The sequence below is a fragment of the Protopterus annectens genome, chromosome 6.part1 (assembly GCF_019279795.1).
Source record: "Protopterus annectens isolate FY-2018-M chromosome 6.part1, PAN1.0, whole genome shotgun sequence".
In the NCBI taxonomy this organism is placed as follows: domain Eukaryota; kingdom Metazoa; phylum Chordata; order Ceratodontiformes; family Protopteridae; genus Protopterus; species Protopterus annectens.
In genome coordinates this window covers 157,721,525-157,748,727 of record NC_056738.1, presented here as the reverse complement: position 1 = coordinate 157,748,727, position 27,203 = coordinate 157,721,525, and the positions used below count along the sequence as shown (strand labels likewise).

Here is a 27,203-nt window from a genome sequence, read left to right as displayed (position 1 = left end):
AAACTGATGTAATGGCATCGGCTGCATGTTTTATACCCCTGATGACCTGACGTCATGGAAGAAGGGACAGCAACCGATGTAGGACCCAAGACTTTGTTAATCAGGCCGAATGAGGGCTACTGCAAGCAGATAACCCAAATGTGATGACTGCAACAGTGAATACACTCGAACATCTACATTTATGGTAAGTGTACACAACTGTACGTTTTGTGCAGTTATGAAAAACATGTTACTGATATAAACTACTGCAAGGAAGAAAATTTCCTTATCAACAAGGTGAATGACTTCAGCATTAATTATAATGCAGGGTTGTAGAGTTCTGAACCCTATCCACAGCTTGGGGAGAAGTCATAGCACCGAACCTCACAGCTCAGGAATTAGGGGCAACACAACAAATAAATAAATAAATAACGGGGACAGATCTACAAAATCCGGCAGTAGCTATGCACTGATGGATCTTTTAACTTGCTAGAATATAAGGTTTGCATTAGTATGCCTTCTGCAGATGCATACTAATAGATTTTGCATTTGTATGCATTTTCAGAACAATATAAAGTCTGAATCTAAATATCTGTCATTGTTTTGTGACTGCTGTCATCAAGAATTTTCCAGAAAACCCCACATTTTTCAAGGAATGGAGCAATAATAAGTCAAAATCTTGGACATTCTACAAAATTGAGAACAGCTGAGAATTATTCACCACATAAATTGTTTTTTGATATTGCACAATTACCACTGTCAACATTTGGTTGAGTTCAAGATGAGTCACAAAAGTGGCTTTTTACAGAAACATCCTAGATCCATTCTTCTAAATCAGGATCTCCTTGTAATTAGGGCTCACCATGGGGATCTTGTTGAGGATATAAGGTTTTAAGAATAACTTCCACCTCTTGAACTGAAGCATCCATGGCATTGTCGTAATCAGAGAGATGAGGTGGCTGGTTTATAATACACCATACATATAGAAGATATAAATGTAGGAATTCAATAAGCTACTAGTTGCTGTCCTACATTTCTGCAAATAAAAACATCGTTTTAGTTGCATTTTAAGTAATAATCCAGTGGTTTTTTTTACAGGCAGCAAAGACTTTGACACTGTTCATATGGGATCCCATCCCCTGACTCAGCTAATAGTCTGAGATTGCTGAATTTCTTCGAAAATAAAAATAATTTGGTTGGATGCAAATGCTGATGGTAAGGGCTGCTTCTTTACTTTCATTGATGTTTGTTTAAATTGGTACTTTCCTACGTTTGACCACTTATGCTTAGAGAATCTGTCTTTGCACTGAGGAATGTGTTTTAACTGTCTTACTTTCTTTTTTATCATTACTGTAGTAAGCCCATTCTCATTCATATAAGTTTAATGATTAAGTACTTTAATACTTATGCAGTGTTTTTAGATTATTCATCATGAACATTTGCTCTGTACACTAACAATCTAACAGCTACATGGAACTTTAATTCTTTAGGATATGACTCGAGAGGAACAGTTACACAAACTGATAGGTGTCAGTTAATGAACTGAAAACTAAAAAAAAAATTAGCACAATTCAAATAGAATGGCAGCAATATTTCTGCTTCCCCAGTGATATATCCAACAATCCATAATGCATTTAGAAAATCCAGCCACCAAATTACACTCCAAAAGTTTAGCCAACTAACTTCAGATGAATATGATGGCCAACAGTGGGCATACAGCCTGTTTACACACTTCTTCAATGCTTGTAAGATTCCGAAAATACTCAGGAAACAGTCAACTCAATAAACCAGTGGTACAGTCAGTTCCCTGTAGCTTGGATTCGAAATACTGGCACTCAAAATAGTATAAAACTTCCTTTATTCAACCAATAGTTAAGCGCTTTCATCTAAAACACTTAGACTTCCTCAGAACAAAGTCTTTCCATACACTTTAGGTTTATATACATTCAACTCAATTGACTAATTAATTAATTAAAATCATTTTAAAATTTAAAGTGCCAGTGTGCCATATATTTACAATAGTCATTCCCAAAGTTCCTTTAAACATCCCCTTTCAGAATTCATCCTTCTGCAATACATACAATCAATTAATCCATACTCATTGTTGGAATAAACATTTATAAATATATTAAAAGTGTAACAAAGGATTAGGGCGAAACACAGCTCTAAAAGGTAATAGAATAAAATGTCACTTATAAATCTCATCAACCTCCAGTCAGCACAGCAAGTCCAAAAAAGAGATTTACTTCCAAGTTGAAAATCCGTTTCTTTTATTACAGCAGGTACCAGAGTTAGCGCTTTCACCTTGCGGTTTCATCAGACTCACTAAAAGTACAAAGTCAATGAGTCTTAAATACTAAAAAAGGCGGGAAAAAACAATCAATTAAGCTTGTTAACAGCAAGTTCATTCCTTAGCAACCAACTCAATCAATAAAATCTACTACATACATATTTGCATAAATATTTACATAGCACAATAAGTTAAAAAACGTACTAAAATCAAACTACATATTTATATAATTCTAGCTAATATCATAAAACATTAAGTACAAACTTTATTAAGCTTTCAATTTCCTCATCTTTAAAAAGGTCTGAGAGAGACCTTCATTTAACCAGGGACCGTGTCTGACCTCAGCTTCAAAATCCAAGCATTCTCTCTACTCTCAGTAATGGCCCAGATATCACCACCTCTACTAGTAACATTTATCTTCTCTACAATCCTAAAGCTGAATGTATGTGTACAATCGGTGTCCATAACATGCTTGGCTAATGCATTGGTGCAATTCTTAACCCTAATATTGTACTGATGTTCCCGTACACGATCTCTCAAACATCTATTCATCTTACCAATGTAAAACGACGAGCAAACAAGGCAGACAGCTAAATAGACAAGGTCTCTGGACATGCAATCACCTCTAACCTTAAAAGTGTATGGGATATGTGTGCGTGCAATCACCTCTAACCTTAAAAGTGTATGGGATATGTGTGCTTGGATGTATGAACACTGAATCCTCACAAATAAACTCACAAAAGTTGCATTTACCACACTTCTTAGTGCCATACGAAAGTATGGTTTCAGGACTGTTGGTCACCCTGTCACATAGTAGCCTTTTAATGTTTTTCTTGTTCTTATACCTAAAACGGGGACTATCACCAACTATATCTCTGATGTGTGGGTCCACCATCAATATGTCCCAATGCTTCCTTACCACATCCTTGATACCACCCACATCTTTGGTATAAAACAAAGAAAAAGCAGTGGAACCTTTAGTAGTGTCGTTGGTATGCACTCGTGTATCCATACCATGACCCAATTCAGAAAAATAAGGGGCAGCTGCTCCAGACCTCAACTCTAGTATATTATCATGTCCTTTAGTAATATCGTCCATCTTGTAACCCCGAGATGCCAACCTCCTATCCAGATCTAGTAAATCCTGACGAAACCCTTGCTCTGTAGGGTTATACCTAGAAGTCCTCATACTTTGTCCCCTAACAATATTGTGGAAGATATGGCCAGGATGCATACTATGTCTGTGTAAAATTAATTCTTATGACAGGACTTCCTATACACCCCAGTGTTTATAATACCATTAGGAAGGCGCTCTACAAATACATCCAAAAAAGGGAGCCTAGTATAGGAAAACTCATAACTAAATTTAAGATACTCAGTAGAAACATTTAGATCCATGATATAAGATTCCAATTGTTCAACTGACCCCTTCCATAACAGGAAGAGGTCATCCACAAAGCGCCTATAGAAGGAAACATAGGCTAAAAAACTGGGATGTGAGGTCATGAATTCTACCTCCCATTCAGCCATGAACAGGTTAGCGTAGCTATTGGCACACGAAGTGCCCATAGCTACGCCATCCAATGCTAAGGAATGAACTTGCTGTTAACAAGCTTAATTGATTGTTTTTTCCCGCCTTTTTTAGTATTTAAGACTCATTGACTTTGTACTTTGTAGTGAGTCTGATGAAACCGCAAGGTGAAAGCGCTAACTCTGGTACCTGCTGTAATAAAAGAAACGGATTTTTAACTTGGAAGTAAATCTCTTTTTTGGACTTGCTGTGCTGACTGGAGGTTGATGAGATTTATAAGTGACATTTTATTCTATTACCTTTTAGAGCTGTGTTTCGCCCTAATCCTTTGTTACACTTTTATTATATTTATTGCTGCTTGGACTGGGCGTTTACCTTGTTCCATATCTTCTTCATTTATTTATAAATATATCATTTAAAATAACATTTAAAAAGAATTTTCATTTATAATAAAATACTAGTTTCATACATTAGTTTATACCTACCATCCTTGTGAATCTGTCTATCCCATATTTGCCAAAATTGGCTTAACTGATATATTGTCATTCAACCCAGGCTGGGTTGATGCATTTAATCTAATTTGCCATTTTGTTTCTAGCTCCCCTAATTTTTTACTAATGTTCCCACCCCTGGGATTCACTGTGGCTATATCTAAAATACCAAAATAAAATCTATTGCAATTCTTACTTCCTTCTAAATGTCTCCATAAGGCATTTTTTGTATCTTTTTTCTTTATACAATAATAGTGATTGTATATTCTTTCTCTGAGACTTCTGTCTGTCTTCCCAACATAGTAACTGGGACACATGGAACATTTAGCCAGATATACTAAGTGGGAAGTCCTGCAATTGCCTTTTTTAAACTTTATCTCAGTCCCAAGGGTGTCCTCCAGTTTAATACTAATCCCTGAAAAAATGTATCTACACTGGTTGCAGGTTCCACATCTTGTAGTACCTTTCCCCTCTATTGCACTAACCATAGTGCATGTTTTCCTTTCCAGTTCCATTTTCATGTTACCCCCATTACTGGAAACAAATCTAGGTGTTTCGCCCACAATATCCACTACTCTCCTATCCATTTTTAATAAATTCCAATTATTGGAAATAATGTTTTTAATGTTAGTGGTCCATGGCATGTGTTGTAGTATACATGCTCTTGTATAATCTATATGGGTCTCACCACCTGTGTCCATGATGTTATTGTCCTTGACTAAGGGCCCTTTTCCCAATAGGGATACATATTTTTTTCCCCACTCATTCTCTACATAACTGGTTACATTACTAACTAACCATCGGGGGTATCCCCTTTGGATAAACATATCCCCTATAAGTTGTAATTCCTTTACTAAGTCTGTATATTCCGATGTCATCCTGGCGGCCCTAATGCATTGCCCCTTGATTATACTCTTTATTTGTTTCATAGGATGAGAACTAGTGTATTCTAAATATCCATTACTAAAAGTCTCTTTCCTATATATTTTCGTTCTAATTTTGCCATCATCCACTACAATTAGTGTGTCTAAATAAGGCATAGAATTAGAGTCCACACTAAAAGTAAATTTCAGATCATTACTTCTTGAATTCATATAACCCATAAATAATTCTAAATCTTCTCTATTACTTTTCCAAATCATAAAAATATCGTCCAGAAACCGGTAATAGCAAGATACCTCATGGAACCACTTGCTTGTTAAAATGTGCTCAACCTTCCAGTCATAAAGATACAAATTGGCAAAAATGGGGGTGCAAGCTGCCCCCATTGCTACCCCTTTGGTTTGAATGTAGTATTCGCCTTCGTACATTATATAATTGTGTTTCAAAATCAATTCCACGAATTCCACTATTAGTTCCATCTTCTCATATGAAAAATTGCTTAATTTTTTATACAACTATCTAACCTTAATAGACCATCCTCTTGGGGGATGTTTGAAAACAAGTCTACAACATCTATTGCCACTAATAGTGCTCCAGGAGTTATCATATCATTCCTTAACCTACCCAAAAAATCCCAGGAGTCAATAATAATGTGCTTAATGGACTTGTATAATGGTTTTAGCCATCCATCTATTACTTTTCCAAAGTTAAAGGTTTTTGATTTATTCCCTGAAGTGATGGGCCTGAAAGGGGGGTCCACTAGGCTTTTGTGGATTTTGGGGATCCCTACCATAGTACTAATGATAGGAGAATCTACTTTCAAGTAGTTGTATAACTCTCCACTAATTCTTTCCTCTATCAATAGATCTTCCAGGTATAAGTTAATTTTATTATAACCAATGTTTACTTCATTTCTGGATGAAATATTGTAGTTACCTGAATTTAACAAAATTTCATTAATTTTATTTTTATATTCTTCCTGATCATACAGTACCACCCCTCCCCCTTTATCAGGTTTCATTATTCTTATCCTTTTGTCGCCTTGCAACTCTCTTAATACTATAGCCTCTTGGGTATTTAAGTTGTATTTAACTTCATTTTTATTAACCCTAGAAGTGTATGCATATATTTCATCTATAACCATTTTCTCAAATATCCCCAGTGTGGCATTCAGGGGTGGGGTATAGGTGCTTTTTTTCTTGAATTCACAAGTGTTTCCTATCTTCTTGCTGTCATTGTGGTGTAACACTGCCAAATTTAACTTTCTTAAATATTTCTTAAAATCAATTATAAAGTCCTCTACCTTAAACCTCTTCACAGGCACATATTTCATTCCTTTCCTGAACAAAGTAAAATGCTCTTCCCTTATCTCCAATTGGGTGTAATTGTGTATACAAAACTGATTGTATTCACTAGTTATATTATTAATCTTCACAATCCTGTCCATTCTGTCGGTGATTCCTATCTCGTGTGCCCCTCCCCTATTTGTCTTTTTTGATAGTTGTAGTGTTCTCCCCTGTGCCCCTGGTTTATTCCACTGTTTGTCCTTCTCTTTTCCATTTGCCTGCCTAAAAAAACATTGCCCCCTGAAATCTTATCAAAATTATCTAAACTGTCAACATATCTATTGTCTCTGTACTGTCCCTCCTTATTATCAAATGCACTTCCTCTCCTTCCATTTTTAGGGTTTCTGTAAAATGTTCTATCTTTCTTGTACACCTGCTTTTCCCACCTATAGGCTTGCCCTTTATTGTATTGGTCCAAGTCTCTCTTATATTTCTTACATTTCCTCTCAAACTGTTTGTCTACTTCTTTCTGGACCCAATTGTATTGTGAATTCAAACAATATTCATATTCATCGTACACGTGCATCATTGACAATTGCATCATTCAGCCTATCTAAGTCATTCAATAAAACACATATTTTCTTGTCATTACATTGCATAATAAAACGCATGAATGAAATTCCAAACCCATCAAACATTTTAGAACATTCCTCTTTAGTGTCGTTGTCCAAATCAATACCCATTGGGTATTTAAAAAAAGGAAGTCCCATAGGGACTATATTGGTATCAATGCATTTCATAAGATAACTGTTTTCTAGTTGTAAACTCTTACAAGATTTAAGCTTTTTACCAAATTCATACATCAAATCTTTTAGAGTCATGTGGGTGTTCAACTTCCCAAAGTCATTGTCCTCCTGAATAGCGTGTGACCTGTACTTCCCACTAAAGTCAACATTAGATTCTATAAAGTTTTTAAAACAAGTGTCTCTAGCAGTTGCATCTTTTTTAGTATTTGTATAGTGGAAACAGTACCTGAACGCTGTGCATTGACAGCCATAGTGTAAGTTATTTTTGGTGGCATCCGTTTTGGTTTGGCCCCAGATAGTAGATAATCCACCTCAGATCCGTATTCTTTCCCTTTTTCCGCCGTTTGGCCGTCGGGTTTGAATGTGGATCCATTAGAGGAACTAATCCTCCGTTCGTCGCCATCTCCCTGGCCGTTTGGAATGGAATTTGATTTCCTGCTGACGCTGTGCGCACTCGCTGACATCATACGCCCATAGTCCTTCCCCTGGAGCATAGACTGACTTACTAATTCAATCAAACGGGTCAATTTGCCTCTCATAATTGCCATTTCGGACTGGATGCCCCTGATTTCATCCCTCCGTGGCGAAAAGATGGACGGCAATTCATCTAACAAATCCATGCCCAAAAGTGCAACCAAGAAGCTGAAAATACTCAGGAAACAGTCAACTCAATAAACCAGTGGTACAGTCAGTTCCCTGTAGCTTGGATTCGAAATACTGGCACTCAAAATAGTATAAAACTTCCTTTATTCAACCAATAGTTAAGCGCTTTCATCTAAAACACTTAGACTTCCTCAAAACAAAGTCTTTCCATACACTTTAGGTTTATATACATTCAACTTCAATTGACTAATTAATTAATTACAATCATTTTAAAATTTAAAATTTAAAGTGCCAGTGTGCCATATATTTACAATAGTCATTCCCAAATTCCATTCCACACTAATTGTAGTGGATGATGGCAAAATTAGAACGAAAATATATAGGAAAGAGACTTTTAGTAATGGATATTTAGAATACACTAGTTCTCATCCTATGAAACAAAAAAAGAGTATAATCAAGGGGCAATGCAATAGGGCCACCAGGATGACATCGGAATATACAGACTTAGTAAAGGAATTACAACTTATAGGGGATATGTTTATCCAAAGGGGATACCCCCGATGGTTAGATAGTAATGTAACCAGTTATGTAGAGAATGAGTGGGGAAAAAAATATGTACCCCTATTGGGAAAAGGGCCCTTAGTCAAGGACAATAACATCATGGACACAGATGGTGAGACCCATATAGATTATACAAGAGCATGTATACTAGAACACACGCCATGGACCACTAACATTAAAAACATTATTTCCAATAATTGGAATTTATTAAAAATGGATAGGAGAGTAGTGGATATTGTGGGCAAAACACCTAGATTAGTTTCCAGAAATGGGGGTAACATGAAAATGGAACTGGAAAGGAAAACATGCACTATGGTTAGTGCAATAGAGGGGAAAGGTACTACAAGATGTGAAACCTGCAACCAGTGTAGATACATTTTTTCAGGGATTAGTATTAAACTGGAGGACACCCTTGGGACTGAGATAAAGTTTAAAAAAGGCAATTGCAGGACTTCCCATGTAGTATATCTGGCTAAATGTTCCATGTGTCCCAGTTACTATGTTGGGAAGACAGACAGAAGTCTCAGAGAAAGAATATACGATCACTATTATTGTATAAAGAAAAAAAGATACAAAAAATGCCTTATGGAGACATTTAGAAGGAAGTAAGAATTGCAATAGATTTTATTTTGGTATTTTAGATATAGCCACAGTGAATCCCAGGGGTGGGAACATTAGTAAAAAATTAGGGGATCTAGAAACAAAATGGCAAATTAGATTAAATGCATCAACCCAGCCTGGGTTGAATGACAATATATCTGTTAAGCCAATTTTGGCAAATATGGGATAGACAGATTCACAAGGATGGTAGGTATAAACTAATGTATGAAACTAGTATTTTATTATAAATGAAAATTCTTTTTAAATGTTATTTTAAATGATATATTTATAAATGTTTATTCCAACAATGAGTATGGATTAATTGATTGTATGTATTGCAGAAGGATGAATTCTGAAAGGGGATGTTTAAAGGAACTTTGGGAATGACTATTTTAAATATATGGCACACTGGCACTTTAAATTTTAAAATGATTGTAATTAATTAATTAGTCAATTGAAGTTGAATGTATATAAACCTAAAGTGTATGGAAAGACTTTGTTCTGAGGAAGTCTAAGTGTTTTAGATGAAAGCACTTAACTATTGGTTGAATAAAGGAAGTTTTATACTATTTTGAGTGCCAGTATTTCGAATCCAAGCTACAAGGAACTGACTGTACCACTGGTTTATTAATGCTTGTAAGATTATAAGACTGCAGTTTTTTTCCTCAAGAAGACTGCATTTTTTTCCTCACAACAGGTGCCTGGATTTGTGTTCTGTTATTGACATAGTGTAGTTTGGGGGGAGTCGAGGTTCTTCAGTCCTGAGGTGCCATCCCTCAGATAAGTCATTAAACTGAGGATGTATTTGACTAAGCTGGCAGTTCCTTAGGTGAATATTAAAAATTTTATGACACTTTCTGGAAAAAAGTCCATGGGAATTTCATTAGCACCTCGTCTAAATTGCTTCTAATCTGTGTAAACACCCTCTAAGAATTTTTCTGAAAACAGGACATAGGTCTGTACCTAATTGATCAACAAAAATGTAATGAATATATAAGTCTAAAGACATGGCTTTTTCCTCCTTCAGAATTTTTGTTCGGTCAGACCATTGAACATAGCTTTAATGGTATGAAAGCTCTGCATTTTGCAGAATTCTGATCACACCTATGAAGAGTAGATATTGTCTATTATTTATATGCTATTTAGAATTTGTTGTATTTTCTTTTAAGTATTATTAACTATAATCAGTTAACTGTTTATTAAAATATTTGAAAGCATTTAATTATATTTAATTATATAATATTTATTTTATAACCTATGTTAAAACAAATTTATTATTTATTTATTTATTGACATTTGTTTACAGGGAAAGTCCACTTGGCCAAAATAGCCCATTTTCAGTAGAGGCCCAGGAAGAAAAGCTCCACAAGTAAGTTAGTATAGTAGTATCTAAAACTCAATACAATTATTAGATACATGTAATATTATAACAAAGACAGGGATATTATGCAGACACAAATAGGAATGCATGTTAACATATAATATGTATGTGCAAAGTATTATACAGAGGCAAAATGCAGTATACAAACATTAGTATTTGTACAAAGTATTATACAAAGGCAAAATGCAGTATACAAACATTAGTATTTGTACAAAGTATTATACAAAGACAAAAGGTAGTATACAATAATCAGTATATGTTAGATGAAGACGTGATATATACAGGTTGATATGGTTTGAGATACACACCAAATATGATATAATACATTTTGAAAATTAGTGGTGATAAAGCAGCCATACAGAGATGTTTACAGGGTCCAGCAGGAAAATAGTGTGAGGCAGTGTGAATAAATGAAATTAATTATGAGATAGAGAGGAATAGTTAGATGGAGTAGATGTGAAAAAATAGTGATAAGGAAGACTGGAAGGGGTGAGGAAGCAGAAGAGGTGAATATGTGTTAGGGGGTGAGGAATCAGGTTATGGAGCGTTGAGAACTGAGTTAAATTAAATAACATTTCAATTTAACTTTTATTTCTAATTGTTGGATTAATATTACACCTACTGGGTTAAAAAATAACTAATCCAATTAGCTATAGTATTAATAAGGTTATAAAAATATATAACTTCCTGCAATGTAGTTCTGAAGCAATGCTACAAAAAATATTGTGCATGTAACATACAGTATAATATTAAGCTCTGGTCTATGCATAAATGCAGTTTGTAGGAAGGGTTTTGGACAGATTGTAACCCACTTAACAGACAGATTGTAACCCACTTAACAGAAAATATTGTGATGGGTGTATATTGTAGGTTATAAATAAGGTCAGACTTACCAGAATTGTAGAAGTTATCCAGGATAAGAAAACTGAAGCCAAAATAACACTTGTGACACATTCAGAGTAGGTGTGCTTACTGCTTCTCATATCTTTAACAGCAAAGAGTGACACTGTGATAAAGCAAGCAAATGAACATATTTTTGGTTTAGGAAGTGTTTTCATTTTTCTTCTTTAAAGTTGCTGTCTTCCAGAGCTGCCATCTGTAGAGTTGCTAAACTGCTTACAGACGATAAAAGGTCAGAAATATGTGTTAGACATCTTTGGATGATTGTCATTACTCAAAAGGAGCAAGAGTGAAAGCCAGTATAGTAGCTATGGGAAAACTGTTCTATTTTAACACCATTAAGGCATTTAGATTGGTATGGGACAGCCTGCTAAGTTATTTTTGTGTGACAAGATGAAAAATAGGAAAACATATCAGGCTTTTTTAAGAAACAAAATGAAGTGAGGTAGAGAACTGGACAGGAGCATGTGTTCTGACTAAAACAAACTACTAAACATTAAGATAAGTGGTATGATTAAAAATATTAAAGGACAGATCAAATGTATTGTGTGTGAACTCTGCTTTTGATTTGCAGCTTATAATAACATCGATTTAATTTGCACCAGTCGCTGAACTTGACTAGAGACAGGGTGAGGAATTTGTTTCTTCTCTGCCCCAAAGTGTTGTACATGGCAACCCCAATGTAAATTAATGATCCACAAAAAAACAGCACAGAGGTCCAACGCTCTGAATTCTCAAAGTTTCAATTTTTAAATAAATATAACAACACAAAGCTTTCAAGTAAAACTACTTCATCGGTGTGTAAAAAGACAAGGGTTATCAATCCTTATAAACAAAGTACAGCCAATCAGCTCAAACAAACAAATAACAATTTAAAGTGCCCAACAATAAAATATAAATGGCATTATGTTAAAAACATTAAAATACTATTGTCAGTCCTACTAATGGATAACATTTTGAAAAAACGTTTATAAAATTAAATTAATGCCTACCAATCCAGTTATCAGGACTAGCCTTAAAGGCAGACAAAATAGTACTCTGCTTGACCTTTGGAGTAACTTAGTTTACAGACTGGGAATTTTTTGAATTAGGAACCTCACCCTCCAGTGATTTGTGCTTTTTGTTGGTGTAAATTTAGGTCCCTAGTCAGGTCATTGCAGAGGCAGTGGTTTTGCGAAGGAGGTCAAATAGGACCGGGTCTTTTATGACTTGAGAATTGAAAGACAGGCCACGTCAGAGCCACTAGTAGGCTTCTGAGTTTAAGAAGAATTGTGAAAACAAAACAGAATAACTAAGCCATAAAAGAATAAAATACTAACAAAAACCATAACAGCTACAAAATATGCAATCTGAGGGTCATGCTGCTCAATGCTAGAAGTCTAAATCTCAAAATGCACTCGCTCGAAGCACCCCTTAAAATGGAGAACATTGACATTTGTACCGTAACAGAGACCTGGTTCAAGGCAGCAGAATGCACCTGTGCACTACCAGGCTATAACTCATTCCACACCTTTCAGCCCCAGAACTTGGACAGAAGCTCCAAAGGCAATGATGGTGTTTCCATATTTATAAAAGATGCACACACCTCCAGACTGATAGCCCAACATAATGCATCTGAGATACTTCAGGTGCAGCTAACATTGGGTAAGACAGCGATTCAGGTTGCAGCCTGCTGTAGGTTCCCAACCATGCCCCAAGACTCACACTCCACGTTCCTAAGCACCCTTGAGAATATTAAGATCCAACCTAACACTCTCATATTGGGTAACTTCAACTACCCCTCTATTAACTGGGAAAACTACTCATGTACCAATACACTTGCCCAACATTTCCTGGAATTAATTAATTCCAATGCCCTGGACCAGTTTGTTCTTACCACCACTAGAGGTAGCAACATTCTTGACCTGGTCATTACAAGCATGGGTTACAGTTGTTCTACACCAATAGTCAACTTCTCCCTGGTTAGATCCAACCACAAACTAATCACCTTGGAAATCCACATCCCCCAACCCCCAACCCCCACCCACGCAAAGGTAACCACCATGAAAAACTTTGGGCTCCTAAAAATAGAGGTGGAAAACTTCACGGCACCCATGCAAATGGAGATCAGTTGCATGACCACCAAATCATACACCAATGTACTGTACGAACATGTACACCCAATAGAACCGAGACACTCTTCTCCAAAAAAAGGGAGCCAATCTGTTGTTCCCCTGCCACTCTACAACAGAAGGAGGAAACTGATGCGGAATAAGGTGAAGTCCCAAGACTCGAAAAACTCCCATGTCAGCCTCAACAAAAAGTTGAGATCCCTCATCAAATCCTGTAAATCTTGCTATGAAAACAGAATTGCAGCAGATAGTAAAGACAACCACAAGACCTTCTATAGTTATGTAAAGGATCTCCGTGGCAATACCCAGATTTGCTCTAAGCTACTGCACAATGGTACCTCCTATACTGAGCCAACAGATATTGCCAATATCACGTCAGTCACCCTGCTAGACAGGGGTCCAGGGAAGTAAATATTGTGGAAGAAATATCCAGGGAATTGTTATGGCTAGGCTTGTATAGGCCCTAGAAACAACAGCCTAGTACCAACCTATGAACCTATAATATACTGGCAGACAGGTCAGTGCCAGCATTACTCCCCCCCCACCCAAGGGACCCGTCACAATACCAGTAGATTACCAGGCACCCAGTATTACTGCTGCACAGATTAAAACAGCACTGTCCAAGGCCAAGAATACAGTTTCTATGGGACCCTGACAATATCTGTGGCTGTATTCTACATGAACTACAGAGTGAACTGGCACTTCACCTGTGTGCCCTGTTCAATCACAGCCTCACCTCAGGCTTTGTCCCTACCGAATGGCACACTACTACAGTCATCCCTCTCCACAAAGGAGGAGCAACCACAGACCCTGGGAACTATCGCCCCATTAGCCTGATGACTCTGATATGCAAAGCTATGGTGCTCATCATCATGGAACTAATAAACAAGAATATAGGGAATCTCCAAACTCTGGCTCCCACACAGTTTGGTTTTGTGAAGGGTAGATCATGCCTGCTCAACTTGGTCAACTTCTTTGAGTCAGTTGCCAGAGCTGTGGATGAAGGCAAGGTGGTTCATACACCCTCCCTTGATCTGGCTGAGACCTTTGACACCATTCCCCACTCAGGAATCATAGAAAAACTTACTAAGCTAAAGGCATCAACCCCTATATCATTAGGTGGGTTGCAAACTGGCTCACAGGTAGAACCCTCAGTGTGAAAGTAGCTGACTCCAAGTCAGACTGCTGACCAGTCACAAGTGGAGTCCCATATGCTTCGGTCCTGGGTCCTCTCCTGTTTGGTATCTACTTCTCTGAAGTCTAGGCCAACACGAAGGGACTCTGGCTGACAAAGTTTGTTGATGATTGCAAGTTGAGAGCTATTATCAACTCCCCAAGTGATGTTGACATCCTACAGAAAGGCCTCACTGAGACCAACAACTGGTGTCAGAACCATGGCCTTAAGCTCAATGCCACAAAATGTGTCGTCATCCCCTTTGGAAAAACCCAGTTCCTGTGAGTTACTGCATCAATGGTAGTCCACTGAACACAGAAGGCGTTATAAGAGATCTGGGAACACAGGTTGACAGCAACCTCTCTTTTGACCACTACATTGTCACTATGGTCAGAAAGTCCTTCCATGGGGCACATCTCATTACTAAGGGTTTTGCGTCCAGGAAGAAAGAGGTCATTGTCTCCCTCTACTCTTCCCTCATTAGGCCAATCATTGAGTACAATGGCCCATTAGGCATGTACCTCACTAAACACCTGCAACAACTGGAGAGGCCTCAAAAGTACCTCACAAAGAGGATTCTAGGCCTTAAACATTTGTCCTATATGGACATACTAAAAAACTCCAACTATTCTCTGTCTCATATCGCCTACTTAGAGGTGATCTCTGCTTGACTTACAAAGCCATGTCTGACCCAGCTCTGTTAGAAATGTTACATCTAAAGAAATCCCAATCCCTCCACACCACATGCTCCAGAGACCTCAACCTCATTACCACAATCAACAGAACATGATAGAGGGACAGGTTCATAACCCAGAGACTGCCCATGCTATGGAATAGACTTCCCATGCATGTCAAGCAGAGCACCTCACTGGTCCTCTTCAAGAGAAATCTTGATTAGTGGATGGGAAATGGAAAATTCACCCCAGGATCACTCCAGTGGCTCTACTCAACAGAGGCACTGGGAACTAAGGTCGGGTGACACGATGCCTGGGTAATCCTATTCGGTAAGCTTGTAAAGGCTCCAGGGCCATTAGCACAGTAACACACCTATGAACCTAAAAGAGAAGAATTGTGCTCATCTGTTGGGATAGGTGAATGATTTAAGGCATTTAACTTTGGTTAAAAATAATTAGGGTCTTTCCAGTTGAGCTGTATACTTGGATTTGTACATCCCAAAGGAGGCAATGTATTCAGTGATGTGTCTGATAAGGGAAGATTCCAGTTGTAAGATGATCTTCAGTGGCAGAGATCCTTAGCAGCACTGATGTTTAGGCATTATATATAGCCCAATATGAACACCGAACGTTTATCTCTGACAACATGTAGACTTGTTGGTCTAACAAGTGGTCAAGGATGCTGCAGAAATAAAGCCATTGAATGGGGCCAATAAATCAGACGCTGAAGTGTGTTTAAGAAGACTGCATTTATGTAGTCTAATCTCACATTACATTCATCCCAGTTAGGGCAGCAGAATGATTGAATGGAGGGAAGACTTGGAAGGAGATGATGCAACAGCTTTTCTAACAATCCAGTACATTAAGGTGTTTCAATCACTGAGCCAAGTAATAGTTCAAAAACTCCATCGGCCACTGAATATTCCTGTGGTGAAGAGCAGACCCCCATGAATGCAAATCTTTAATGCCTTAAATCACAAAGACAAAGAAATTCTGTTAGATAAACAAACACTGGAAACCATATATGTTAAATGGCTGTCCAGTTCATCTGTGTAATGAGAACTGTAGTAGACTGGGAAAGTATAGGTGGCTTCCTATTGAAATGTCTGCACTTTTAATGCTGATTTACTGACATACCAAAAAGAAAAAACACCAAAAATGCAGGAAAAGAGCAAATACCGAACATTGCACTTTGTCCTTTAAACTTTTATTTGTCCCCCACATCCATAAACTCTGATATCACCATACACCAGAGAAACAGAGAATATGAATTTCTAAGCCCATTTCTTTGACCATTCAATCTCAGCATTACGGGAAACATTAAAAGGGATTATGACATTTCAAATGGTTGCCAAAATCGTACTGTTCTTTCAAGGAAAACAAACATAAGGAGTTGTATTAAAGCTGTATGGAAACAAGGAAAACACCACAATGGACTTGTCTTTTTAGCAAAAATAAAATGTGTAAAAAGTGTGTAATTGTATATACTTTTACTGATAAGTAATTGTATTACATTTTAAAATGTTAGACTAAATTATGCTTCTTGGTTGTGCAAATCTGCAGTGCAAGTCTAATGCGCTTTGAGGTGTAGGACTTTTGGTCAAATAATGATAATGCGATATGTGAAGAATAACTTGTTGATTACCCCCCCATGACCACTAGACATTTGTACTGTGACAACCAAGAAGATATCTTCTAAATTCAGACTAATGCAACATGAAATGCTGTTTAGGCCTGTCTACATACCTCTCAACTGTCCAAATTTTCACAGAATTTCCAGATTTTTGCCTCATATTTTTGGACTATCCCTCATAAAATCTGTGGTTTTCTGGCAAATCACTGGAATGATCTGAGGATTGACATCACTAAATAATGACATGCATCTGAGCTTCAGACTTTAAATCCTTCAAAAAATGTATGTTAACACAAACCTTGTTACTCTAGCAACTTCCTACATTTATAAGAGCAATATTTAAAATCTATCCCTATTTTTGGACCTTTGCCCACCATTTTGTCAGGCTTTGTCCAGATTTTTTGCTATAAGAAGTTGAGAGGTATGGCTGGCTATCATTCAAAAAAAAAAAAAAACAGAATTCAGTTACAGGGTTAATAGGAATTACCTGTATAATCCACAAAGTAGAATGGATCAGGCATATGTTTTTATAAAAGCACCAAAAATTTATTGTAATCCAAAAGGTTAAAATACTAAAATGTCCAAATATAAGTGCTTTTGTCTCATTTTAACAGACTTAAGGAGACTTCACCAGATACAGTTAATTACTCTAACCTACCAAATTTAATTTTTAATAGGAATTACTGCACTGACTGCCAGAACATATACTTGAGAGAGAACTCACATTGCAGACATATTGGTTGTCTATAAGGACTTTGGAAATTCTGTTTTGAACTTGGATGCTAGAGCCAGTAAGGGCACAGAGCATCCTCATGCAAAAGCAGAAGTTTATAATTTGGATGTTAAGTATTTTTTCTGGCCATTTACAGCCTTCTTAATGTTTTATTTCAAGTTATTGTGTAAGCTTTTTGTTGTTTACATATTTGCTTACAAAGTATTTGAAGATTTTTATTTTGAAATATTTCTCTACAATGTTTTACTTATTTGTTTAAAGGGCTTATGCATTTTACTGGTATTTCTTAAATGTATGGGCATCTGCCCTTGGAGAAGTAATTGCACAGAGCTAATTGCTAGCATTTGAATATTTAAAAACTGACCTACTTTAAGGGTAAACATTAAGGTGGGTTTTTGTTTTGCTAGTTTGGAATATCTGTTGGCAGAATAGTGTAATGCTGGAGATTTACCATTTAACGCCCCTCCCCCATTCTACTAAATAGTGTGTGAATGTGTGGGCATGTACTAAATAATTCTCATAAAGTTTTAGTTACTGCCATTAACATTGTGTTGAAAAGCACTGGGCTCAATCTGAGGTGGGTGAAGTCCTGTAGAGCCATTGATTATAACTGTGATCAGTAGCTGTGTATTACATAACTTATTTGGGTATGACATGTTTCGGTTATTACCAAAGCCAGTCGTACACATCTATCATATACTTTTATGGCCAACTGCCATTCTGTATTATTGGTGGTCCATGGTGGGAGGTAAACTCCTTACTGCTGCTTATGTCATCTTAAATTTTGATAACAGTCATACAAAAGTTAAAGCCTGTAGTCAATGTACATCACATACTAATTAGTAGGCAGAAGATGGCTCTTGTAAATAGGACTTATATAGCATATAGTGTGTATAACCTTGTTATTAGAAAGTAAATACACATCATTATATCTTGAACAGCAGTTTTATTTTATTTTCTAGGCAGAATAGTTGGAAAATGGAAACAATGAGCTCTATCTTATACGGAGGAGTGTCAGTGTCCCACTTGACTAAGAACTGCAAAACCAAAATAATTTTGTATGCTAGTTTGTCTCAGGAGAACATGGGAGCAACCATGTTTGCAGCTGAAATGCAGTATACTGAAAATGATGATAGCCAGACAGTGGCTGTACGTAGAGAGCATGTGACAATGGCATTAGTAGAATCAGCAGATAATCTTAAAATTTAAATTGAACTGAAAAGGCTATTCCCAGAGATGGAGGTAAATCATCTTGTAGTAGCCAATAGTATGACATGGCCTGCAGTACAAATACAGTGTGAAACAACAGAAAGAAAGAGAACAAAGAGAGGTAGAAACTGAAGAAAAGAAGCAGCAGCACCAGGATGGGTGGGAGTTACTATTCCTTCATCAAAGGTACTTGAGTAATGAGGAGGAGAGCCGAAACGTAGATGCCAGGGACAGCATCAAATTCCTTACTCAGAATAAAGAGAGAAATTTCCTTTGTAGTTTGATTCAGTCATTTGAGAGGGTGTATTATCATCACCAAATTAAAAAGAGCAATGAGAGTGTTTTTAACTCCTCTACACCAACGTAAGGCAATGCATGCTTCCTCTAAAATGCCAGATGTCGATCATCAGAATTATGATAAAGCTAAACACTGTTTATCTGAATGTTTCAAACTGACTGCTGAAGTGTAGAGAAGAAATTCAGAGAGAATAGCAAAAGACAGATGACAATGTGAGTGATTATTTTACAGACGTAAGCCTGTTGGCTAAGCAGATATCATGTCACTATCTTTGAAATACTTGCAATCCCTATGATGAGGGAATAAAAACTCCGCATTTTGCCAGACATAAGAATCTGGTTAGAAAATTGTTAATGGTAACCCATGTGGACAATCTAAACCCTCACAGCTAGTTGCACAGACAAAAGGGAAAACCCTGGCTCTAGTATGCAGCAACCTATTGGAGTAAAATGTTCTAGTGTAAACAGATGCAACATGCATTACGCAAATGTCCACAGTAATAGACTAGACTGGAAATAAAAACACATGAGAGAGCTACCAAAAGTAGTGACAGTGTATTGGTATGTTGACTTGAAACTGCAGGTGTTTCAGATTATCACCAGGACCTGTGCCCTTTCCTCATCCAGGGTAGAAAAATCACTGCTGTGAGGCATACTGCCTAGGCAGTCCAGTCTGTTTAGGGACATGGAAAGTACATCTTTCCAGGTGCCACTGACAGCACTAGGGTTAGCCTGAGTGCAACTGGGGGATATGCTAATAATGAGGTCTTTCTCATTGTGGCCATAGCAATCTCTGAATTGGGTTTTCTCACAGTTGTGTAAATTGACCTACCTGTTATAGGTAATTTGCATAAATGAGATCTTTCTGAATCCTGGGTTTCATTAGAGTGATACAATGACTGGGTTCAAGTTCAACATTATTTATGTGCTTTTTGTTTTACAAAACACCATTAAATAAGAATAAATAAAAACAAAATAACATCGATCTACACCTTTAAAGGCCATTTCAAATAAATATGTTTTAAAACCTACCTAAAGCCAACCAGGGATGAATGTTTTGAAACCAAAGAGCTAGTGAATTCCACAAGAGACTTGATGGCAGAAAGCTTGAAAACCTGTAGTTTCAAGGTTGACCCATGAAACTGTTAGCAGCCCCTTAGATGTTGAACATGAACACCACCCAGGGAAGTAGGGCACAGTGAGCTCCTTTAAGTAGCAAAGACCCAGATCATTCATAAATGGATGGATACACTAATACTGGAGTCTTGAAGATTATCCTAAATGGAAAAGGGAGCCAATGAAGGCCACACAGAAAAGGCATAATACGCTGGTCACATGATGTACCAGTAAGTAGTCTAACTGATGAGTTCTGCACCATTTGTTATCAATCAAGCTCAATGTTAGGCAGTCCCTGGTAAAGGGCATTACAGTAGACCAATTTGGAGGGGACTAAGGCATGAACCACAATCAAGCGATCTGAGTGACAGATTAGCTACTTAATCCTGGAGATGGTTCTAAGATAGAAACAGAGTGAGTTCACTAGCCCTAAGATGTAAGATGAAATTCAAGAATTATACCAAGATTCTTCACTTTATTAACAAATTCTAGCTAATCACTACTGTATGTAATATGGTTTGGTAAAGGTATGGCAGCTGAGCTGACTCTCACAGAGTTGCTGGTCCGTCCATCTATGTGTTGTTCAATTTTAAAGAGATACAAGCCATCTTTTCTTGTTGCAAAGAAAAGTAGTTCTGAGTGTATCATTCTAACTATGTTATAGTGAATCTCTTTCCCTTTAAAAATCTGCTAGAGGAAGCATATACACAGTAGACAGTAAAGGGCCTAGAATACATCCATGAGACTTTACAGTGATGAAGAATTTAGTTCTAAACAGACTTGTTAGATATTGTTAGATAAGATATAAACCAGTTTAAAACCTTAATGGAAATATTTCATTAAGAATTCAGCCTGTGTTGAGCTTGAATTTAGTCAGTATTGTCCAGTCCACTATGCTGGTAAACAAAGATGTCATGGTCTGCAGTGTCAAATGCTGCAGACAGATCCATAAAGACCAACAGTGCATTGTGCCGCTAATACCGGTCTTAGGCATAGGCCAACTAGGCGGCCACCTAGGGCGTTGCTCTAGCAGGGGCACTTTTCCAGTATGTATGTATGTATGTATGTATTTATTTATTTATTTATTTGTAGTAAAGAAATTTGTTTTGTTTAAATGTGTTGAATGAAAGCACGAAAACCTGAAGAGCAAGACAACCTGTGAGAAAAATGAAAAAAAAAAAAGTAATCTGGATGGTGTAGGTAGACGAGGATGAGGGCACCAGTTGGTGGTGGTGGTGGGGGGGGGGGTGATGTGGAGCCCTTTTGCCTAGGGCACTAACTGATCCAAGGCCAGCACTGGTGCCACTGGTCTCTTGCAATAGGTGAATCATTAACACCTCTTATGAGGGCTGTATGTGATAAGAAGGCAAGTATTGAAACATGACTTGGGGCAAAGACATCCAAAGTCTGAGTAAGAGATTTGTTATAATTCATTACTAAGGCGTCTGTTGAATCTGTGCCACACCCTGAAAGGAACTGAATACTGAATTTGATTAATATTGCAGACTACCATACTTCAAGATTGGGGGGATTATGGTCATGCAGAACCAATGCAAAGTGGACCAGTAAATGATCTGACTATGAAACCAGTTATACCACTAGATTTGTAGTTGCCAAATACATTAGAAAGATCAAATCCAGTATATGTCCATGTTTTTTTGTTACAGAGATAATAACTTGAGCAAATGCAAAACCAGTTTAAATTAGGTAAGAATCAGCAACTGACGTGCAACCATTCATCCAGTCATAAATATTGCAAGTTGAATCTCTTTGCATAAAAATACATGTAATGATTGCACAGTTATTCCACTCTGGAAGAGTACTGGCTTTAAGATTAGATTGCCAACAATGTTCTCTAATTTCTAACTTAGTGTCAAAGACACAGCCTCTGACTTTGCTAACAACATGGACTACTACAAAGAAAATTTCTTACAGTTTGCACAAGCAGCTGAATGTTGAAACACAGCATTATTTTCAACTTAAAAAACTGCAAAAGGGGAAAACATCAGCTAAGTGCTTTCATCATTTAATGACTTTATCATATTTCTAATGAAGTCATTAAATTATGAAAACATGTTACTGAATTTTCCCCCTTGTCTCCAGTGACTATTAATTTTTTAACTTTTCATACTAGGCTAATGGCCCTAAGGCATTTACAAGTCTAGCCAAGTTCTTACTCTTATTTCCATGATCAGCATTTATTGCCCCTGTCCAAGAGGGACATAGGTGGAACCCTTGGAGTGAATTTACGGTCACCCATCCAATCGTCCTGATAGTGTTTGAAGTGGGCTAGTGAGGTGCTCTGTTTGACATGAAGTGGGAGTCTGTTCCAAAGGTGTGGTAACCTCTGGGAGACAAACCTGTCCCCCAGTTATGTTTTTTTTAACATATCAGCTGGCAAAGAGACAGTGGTTCAGTAAGAACATTAGTTTTGTTTTTGGTACTGATGGCATGCAAATACTCATCTTCTTTGTGATAATGTTCTAGTTGTTTAGTCCAAATAGTAAACAAGACAAAATTTACATTGTGCTAAATAAACCACATAAGAGGACTAACAAAGTTATGCTTACCACCTTGGGCCTATTATAGTTATACTTACTCACTTGAAAGCTATTTGTAATGAATTTACAATATTTATGTAGATGAAATGCAACTGCCATTTGGTTTATTTACCCTCTTTCTTTTATTCTGTAAAACATCCCTGAAATTTACTGTTTTTTTGTATACAAAGTCAGGGCTTGCCCCACATTTTCTTCCAACTCCTACCACATCTGTAAGATATTCCAGTTGCTTTGGCTGGCATGTCTATTTGCTTTCATGTCAAGTGAAAAACTTGGGGCAAAAGAGGTGTAATAAAATGGATCTGAAGACTTGGAATTCTGCCTTCAGGTCTTCCTGTAAGTTGAAAATTTATACTATGTGGACATATAAAGTATTTCTTATTCCTTATCATCACTAAGCAGTGTGCTCAAAACTCCTTCATCCATAATTAACCCTAATGTGCAGATGGTTTGTCCCTTATTGACATTATATTTTCTTTGATAAATTTGAGATGAGTACACCTCAAATGTAAATCTGAGTTATTAAATGTGTGTTTTGCATAAGTATTGATAGTACCTTTCTTCATTGGAATACTAAAAAGTTAAATCATGTTTAGACTAATCTGATAAAAACTAAAAAAGGAAGTGGAGGCATTGAGATGTGCAATAAATTATTTTATCATGTTCTCCTGGCCTTCCCATGTTAAAAAAATATGCCAATGTATCTGCTGTAAAATTGTATGCATAGTAATAAGCTGTGTGTAAATGGATTCTCCCTTCCACTGTATCAGATCAAACTGGCAAAAGTAGGATTGACAACTGCTCCCATTGCCACAGTACTGACTTGCCAATAGAAAGTGTTGTTGAAACAAAAGTAATTGCTACTCAGTATTAATTCTAGCAATTTGCTTATAGTGTCAACAGAGAACATTTTGCCAGATTGCATTTTGTTCAGCAGCTGTTTTACAATTTCAAGACCTGCTTTCTGCAGTATGACTGTGATTACATTGTGATGATATGGGCAAGTGCCAGTATAGACATCTGGAGTTTTGTAAAGAATGACATTTCCTTTGAATATCAAACTGATTTATACAAGATGCTTGTGTTACAAATGTATTAGAACTGTATGTCATTTGTATATCAAACTGATTTGTACAGATGTTTGTGCTGAAAATGTATTGATGAGGATTGCTTGTGCTAAAATGTGTCAACAGTGCACTCTTCTGGATTGAAAAGAAATGTATACCTGTTAATTTAACTAAATTAAATGTATGTTTTAATTGATGATACTGTTACAGCAGAGGTTAACCACCTAACTTACTTTAAGAAAAATAAAGGACATATAAATGAGCTGTTAAACCATTAAAATGGCACCCCACAATGCTGAATAGGACTGGAGACGCTGGGTCTGGGAAAGAGGCTTTGTTCATTACCTCAGTGAAAACAGGGGAGGCCCCAGGCACCGCCATAAACATTTGGAGGTGTATTGTGGGCATCTGTGCTAAATTCCTGTCTCAGCTTCAAAGGGGAGCACTGTGAGAACCTAGAGTCAGGTGACCAGATGGCATCATTCTGCCAGCCCTCTTGCAAATTATATTTTAGATATTAAAAAGAGAAATCTCAGAGTACTGAGCATTCTTTTTTGGGAAGCCTGGCTAGAAAGACCCTCACATACAGCATCTTGCCTTGTGGTAATAAGTAACTAAACTAAGAACAGTAATTGTTTTAGATTCAGTCAGGAATATAGTGAAGCTTAGTTTAGATGTTGTGTTACTTTGACTCTGTCCATCAATTTTATTTTCAATATTTCCTGTGATCTAAACTCTGTGGTTTACTGTGAATGTATATTCAGTATTTTCATGCTCTTTTATTATTTATTATTAAATATATTTAAACTTTTATAGTGACTGGTCCATGTAGAAAGTATTTAACCTTTCAGAGTACTTATATTTATTTTGTGAAACTGTGTGGGCCACTCAAGAAGGCCTAGCTGTCTTGGTTTACTACTATCACTTATATTAGTATTAATATTACACAGTATAACAGGACACCCTTTTAAGAACCTTATAGTAACTGACTGGTGGCAGTGAATCTACCTTATAGTGTGGGCAAAGTTAATAGAGCGGGTAATCTGTGCCAGCCTTTACCAGGGGTGTGTGTGTGCATGAAAGTTAAATCATAAAAAGTGGGTGTGTGTCAGCTGCTTGGGGCAGGGACATGAAGCAGTGGGTTTACAGATATGGTGCTGGAGGACTTGGCTTGGACACTCAGCTGAGGACCTAATCCAATAGCTGTACCAGTGGCTAGTCTTATTGGGGATGGAGGGAGACAGATATAGAGACATCAAAACTCTGGGCTGAGTGTAGTCCCTGTTTGCTCTTAAGGGAAATTGTATTGAATGCAGAGAGGTCTTCATCTGGAAATACTGAGTATATCCATTTGTATTCCAAGTGCTCTTCCTTCTCCAGTGTCAGTGATGAGGATTCAGGCTCCTTGATTACTGGCCCAGCATGGGGATGACACATATTGGTCGCCATCACATATTGGTAACAGTGGTGTTTAATATCCAAGTTGACTAGAAAACAGTTTTTATCAAGGTTGTTGTTGATGGCTATAGGCTCAGCTATGAAAAAAATGCTTTATTTGATGTTAAAATAGCATACAGTTGTATTGGCAGTATATTGTTTGAGTTTTTACATAGTTGCAGTTAGGTTTTGAATGTTTATATGTTCTATTATAGGTAGAAAATACAATAATTACTATTCTATTTGGAATTCCAAAAACACACATATATGTCACTAGGTCTTTCTGTATGTTGGTAATTAAAAACAAAGGTACCAATAGTGTTTTCTGTGTGTTTTTCTGCTGTTCTCTGGAAAAAAAAAAAACAAACAAAAAATATTCTCTTTTCCCGCCTTTGCTGAACTAGATCAGTCCAGATTTCAGGCTTTGCTGTGGTATAGTTTCCTGTCTTGCCCATATCCTTACTTGGATAGGAGGAAGCTTCTCTGTTCACCAGTGAGAGTGGAGAGCTTTGAGCAGCCTATCTGTCCCTGGAGGAGTGGTCTCAGCCCTGAAACTAGTAGCTTATTGGCCGTTTTGGGTCAGTTCCTATCTCTCTCAGTTTCCCTGCTTTAAAACCCGCATGTGCGCGGTTTTGCGTGATTTTGCGCATAGCGCAGCATCGGGCAGCGCCACTTAATCAGGTTTAAACTATTCCCGGCTCCACAAAGTCTGCTCTTCACTTTTTCCCTTAGAATTGATCTAAATCTCAAAATAAGCACTCTATTTTCATCCTAAAGCCCTGCACTTGCTCTTATAAGTAATCTTCTAAGTAAACACTAAATAACTAAAGCACTACACCCTCTTATACTCATTTTAAGTACTTGGCTCCCTATTGGTCCTTTCTGATCAGTCAAAAAGTAGTTCCTTATACTATTCTGGCATGTCCAAAGTCAGTTTCGGGTTTACTCTCCAGTCCAGCCGGTGAATCTGGGAATCTTGAGGCAATGTTACAATTGCGTTATGTACACAGACCACCCTCTCCTCCTCCCTACAAGCTCAAATATATGTGAGAGATGCAACTATATAGCCAAACTGGAGGCTGAGCTCTCTCAACCCAGTACTGGCTCAGTCAGTCAGGAGGAGAAGGGAACCACACACACCACAATTCCAGTCTCACATAGACCTACCGCATCAGCAAACCAAACACATAAACACACAAAAACATACTCGGCGGCTCTAAATAAAAATCTGCCTAAGCAGCAGAGACCTCCGAAGCAGACATCCAAGCAACCCCTACCCCACAACAATGCCCACGTATCACATAGTTCACAAAGTCAGTGTGCCACACAGCCACAGCCCTTAAGGCTAAACAACACACCTAATACACTTGTAATAGGTGACTCTATTGTCAGACACACTGACGTCCCACTCACCAGACTGAACAAGGAGAAGGTCACTGTAAGCTGCCTGTCGGGTGCCAGGATCCGCCACATAACACATGCACTCAGGTCACTCCAAAGCAAGTACAAGTATGACTCCGTCATTGTCCATGCTGGTGTGAATGACCTGAGACGTACCTCCCTGGACTGCATGAAAAGAGACATAGAGGAGCTCTCTGATCATGTAGCCCAGGCCGGTATGACCCTGACTTTGAGTAGCATCTTGCCCTCACCAAAAATGATGCCACAGTATAAAGACAAAATGATCAATTTTAACAACTGGCTAAAGTATTGGTGTCATTTAAAGGGGATCCAGTGTCTGTCAGTCTGGGATGACATGCTCGACAAGCCACGTTGCTTCGCTAGGGATGGCTTGCACCTGTCACCCCTGGGCTTTTGAATACTGGCTAAGGCTCTTGCCACCCCCATAGTGCCTTTTTTAGGCAAGGCTCAAAAGACAAA

At 37.5% G+C, this 27,203-nt stretch overlaps 1 protein-coding gene across 5 annotated transcripts in view; it reads left to right on the top strand.

Moving 5' to 3' along the window:
- The window catches only part of B3GALT1 (beta-1,3-galactosyltransferase 1), a 2,392,726-nt gene that overhangs the window by 1,851,296 nt on the left and 514,227 nt on the right, over nucleotides 1–27,203 (top strand). For all 5 annotated transcript variants that reach the window (XM_044075600.1, XM_044075599.1, XM_044075596.1 and 2 more), the window contains one exon: nucleotides 1,078–1,194. The gene's annotated coding sequence lies outside the window, so the exon portion shown is untranslated. The remainder of the gene's footprint in view (nucleotides 1–1,077; nucleotides 1,195–27,203) is intronic.